The following is a 4,400-nucleotide window of genomic DNA, read 5'->3' on the forward strand; positions in this document are numbered from 1 at the left end:
GTCGTCTCATTGAGGCCACTAAACGCTGGAGAAAAGGATGGTACGGGCTGTGAGGGTTGCTGGCTGGAACCTGTTTCGCAGATGCGTGGTTCGGATCCATGTGTCTTGGCGAGGGGTTGTCACGGGTGGTCGGCCGCTACGGGGACGGTCCCTGACCTGGTTGTTTTGTTGATATCGTTGCCATAAGTGTCATATGGTGTTTCTGTGGACGTTGAACTGACGTGCGACGTCATGCTGCGAGGTCCCAGATTCAAGCATCCCTATGACTCGCCATCTGTCTTTTTCACTGAGGCGTGGCATTACGAAATTGCATCAAATAGTTCACTAATGGCGTTTGTCTGACTTCAGGACTTCTGAAGGATGCACAGAGTGGCAATGATTTGCGACTGAATGTTTGACCTTTTATGGTTAACACTGAGCAGCATTTCTCCCGATTATTCCATGGTTCTTCTTCAAAGCATCCAATCGCTGCAACAACTGCTTGGTTGCATTTCTTCGAGCTGTTTCATGCACATTTTCTCTGATTTACATCCATAAATCCATTCATAAATTTATTACTCCAAACAATCCATGTCACAGTAACTTTTGCCTTTGAGTATATTAAAGACGGTTGAAAACAAATTCTTTGTTTTACAAACAACTATAACTGGGAAAATATGTGCAAAACAGTTAATAAATATATGGTCTTCTATAAAAGGCGTTCTGAAATATTTTCGAACCGTAATATTGCTTGAAATGAAGGAAGGAAGGACATGTTTTATTTCACGACGCACTCAACACATTTTATTTACTGTTATATGGCATCGGACATATGGTTAAGGACCACACAGATATTGAGAGAGGAAACCCGCTGCCACCACTTCATGGGCTGCTGTTTTCGATTAGCAGCAAGGGATCTTTTATATGCACCATCCCACAGGCAGGATAACACATACCACAGCCTTTCTTACACCAGTTGTGGAGTACTGGCTGCAACGAGAAATAGACTTTTGATATAGAAGTCGTGGTGCACTGACTGGAACAAGAGATAATCCAATGGGCCCACCGACGGGGATCAAGCGAACGTTCTACCACTGGGCTACGTCCCGTCTCGCTTGAAATGAAGACCACTCTTCGCAAACAATACCATCGTGATCATTATATGGACGTTTTTACTTTTAAAGGGACTCGTGAAAGTTAATCTACAAACATGTAACACATTTGGATAAAGCTACAACTGAGTGAAACATGAGTCTGTGACTTTGAAATGGTGAAATACCCTCTAAAAATAGACTAAAACTCGACTCCATAACTGTTACTTCTGAAACGCACGTGCGTTTTTGAAAATATGAGAAATGCATTTTGTGATATTAAAAACACCAGGATGATCAAAAACACTTCGAATGTACGGAAATTGATAATCTAAACAATAAAATCTAAGTGAAGTATGATTTAAGTTATCAAAAACGGTTATAATAGTCAAAAATATGTGTTAGTGTTTAAAAACTAGGGTATATCCCTTTAAGCGTCGACATTAAATAATTTACTTTTAATCCATTAGATTTACCAATCTAATATTACAACAATTATTTTACAATATGTATTCTAATGAGTCGAACAAAGGCAATTTTGTAAACTAATGTTACACACACAAAAAAACAGCTCACCCCGTAATTTGCTATAAATAGATAATAAACCTAGACGGTGTGTTATTAAACAAACGTCCCTAGTGTAATTAGTTCCGTTAAATTGCATGCAATTTGAAGCCCCTTGAGCTGAGGTTCATACAGATTTGAAAAGTGCTTGCATTTGGGCGATTATAATGAAAACTACTTACATTCAGGCACGGCGGAAGCAGGTAGACATGGGGTGGTGGTGGGGTTGGGGAGGGAGGCAATTTCTAGTAGGTTCGGGTATATGCTCGCTCCCTTGTAAAATGTTTAGAACTAGATGTTCTGAAATGCAATATCCTGCATTCTACAAGTAAAATTCATATCATCTGCCTTATGATTAACTACCAATAGTACCCCAGCCCCCACCCCAACCCCACCCTCCTGCTCCGCCGTGTTTTACATTTGATTATTATTATTCTCGTGGGACGTAACCCAGTGGTAAAGTGCACGCCTGATGCGCGTTCGGTCTAGGATCGATCCCCGTCAGTGGGCCTAAAGCGAGCACTCAACAGACAGAGATAAACTCCCACTCATTTCGTTGAACAATAAGTTCAAATATACACACTTTGACCTCTCCCCGTTTAGAGGTAAAACGTTTGTTTATTTTGTTTAGCAACACCACTAGAGCACATTGATTAATTAATCATTTGCTATTGGATGTCAAATATTTGGTATTTCTTACTCGTAGTCATGAGAGGAAACCCGCTACATTTTTCTTAATGCAGCAATGGAACTTTTATATGCACTTTTCCACAGACAAGAAAGCACATGCCGCGGTCTTTGACCAGTTGTGGTGCACTGGTTGGAACAAGAAAAAACCCAACCAGTTGAATGAACCCATCGCCGTTTAGAAATAAAGCACATAACGTTCAAAATATCGATGTGGACTATATAATGGCATAATGCGGACTATATTGTTCCACGTACGAGTAAAAATGAGATTGTAGGTGAACTGTTTGTGAGTCATTATATACTCTTCAAAAAATTAGGGGAACCTGAAATATTAATGTTAATATCAACTATTTGACCGAACATACGTTTTGACCACAGACATCCTAGTAAAGAACGTTCAGGTCTACTTATCAACACACCGACCCCCCCCCCCCCCCCCCCCCCCCCCCAATAGTTTGCACGTGCATCACGCAGTTGCCCTGTACACGTGCGTGGGGTGTCATTCTCGATTTTGACTATTTCCAGGAAGGTCGATTAATTACTGTGGAACATTATTTCTGTCAATCTTTTTTCATTCTGTTGATCATCCAGTTGTTATTATTTTGTTTTAAGTCATTTTTATTGTTTGAATTTGCGATTTACTGATAAAAAAAAACTCCGTCAATTTTCAACTTTCACTACTGACCCCAATCGTCTTTCAAGATCTTTGGTGGTCATAAAACCTACTGTGATACTGAACTACCGGTTGTTATAGTTTCCCAATTAATTCACTATTACCATATAAGCATTCCCCACAGCTAATATACCTTACAATTTTGGCAATTATAAATTGTTATTAGAGTTCCCCTACTTTGTTTGAAGAGTACAGAATAAACAAACCTCAGTCTACTGTAAATAAATGGGAAAGAAAAGGAATCAATCACCGTTGTGAGGTGTAGGCAAGGCAATACCAACCCTCGGGACCAAATGTTTGTAAATGTTTGCATACTCAACCAGAAACATTAATAAATGTGCTTTATCTATGGCCAAAGGTATTGGAACTTTGGAAAGATACAGAACAATCAATTGTCAACAGTGGGGAAAATACTACGTTAGATAAAAAATACAATGTTGTTTTGAATTGCAAAAAAAAAAAAAAAAAAAAAAAAAAAAAAGAGAGGACAAAAAAGAATAACATTTGTAAACTGTTGATTGTTAATATTAAGCACTAAAATACTAAAACATAGATTAAAGAAAGATGTAGTTTTCAAAATTATTATTAAGAAATTAAATATTGAAAAAAATATATTTTATAAAACTGGTCATGTTAAAGAATTTGATGAACATTGGGCTCCTTGGCAAACAGTTTTAGATAAAACTTAATATTTCTTATAGGGTGTATACTTCCAAATCAAATCCCATAGATGACAGTAGTAAGGTGTGGATAAAACTCCTACCTGCAGCGTACCAATCGACATAAACGCCACGGATATAAATATAACCACCCCTCACCCTTAAAGTGAATCAGAAAAAAATCGGGGATCAAGCTGCTCATTTCTGAGATAACGGGTAGCGTCTATGTCTACTCTAGTTCTGCACAAAATTCAAGTATTTTTTTTCACAGGTACCCCACCCCATACATGTTTCAAGCACAAGGCTACTTGACACAGTGGTACTAGATGAAATAAAATTGCATTTTGTTTATCCAGATGAAACTCTTTTTTTTACAACCAACACACTCACATTTATCACCAATCACAGGGCCTGTGGTGTTCAATTCGTTATCAACAGTTCGCTGCACCTCGAACTTTGACCCAGCCGGAAGTTATTTGGTTCAGTACTACCTTATAGTAAATTATAATGGCAAAAGATCCATTGTTGTATCAACATTTCAAGATGTTTGACATCCAAAAGCCGATGATTAATAGATCAATGTGCTCCAGTTGCGTCGATAAAGAAAACAAACTATTTTAGAACCGAATGACCACGTCGGTTATCAACAGAAGCGCGTGTCGTATATTGTCGCAGAACGCAGGCAGACCTGATATCGACCAACCATTGACTTCAGTTGCACGTGCATTTGTGTAACAGTTGCAC

The sequence above is a fragment of the Gigantopelta aegis genome, chromosome 15 (assembly GCF_016097555.1).
Source record: "Gigantopelta aegis isolate Gae_Host chromosome 15, Gae_host_genome, whole genome shotgun sequence".
In the NCBI taxonomy this organism is placed as follows: domain Eukaryota; kingdom Metazoa; phylum Mollusca; class Gastropoda; order Neomphalida; family Peltospiridae; genus Gigantopelta; species Gigantopelta aegis.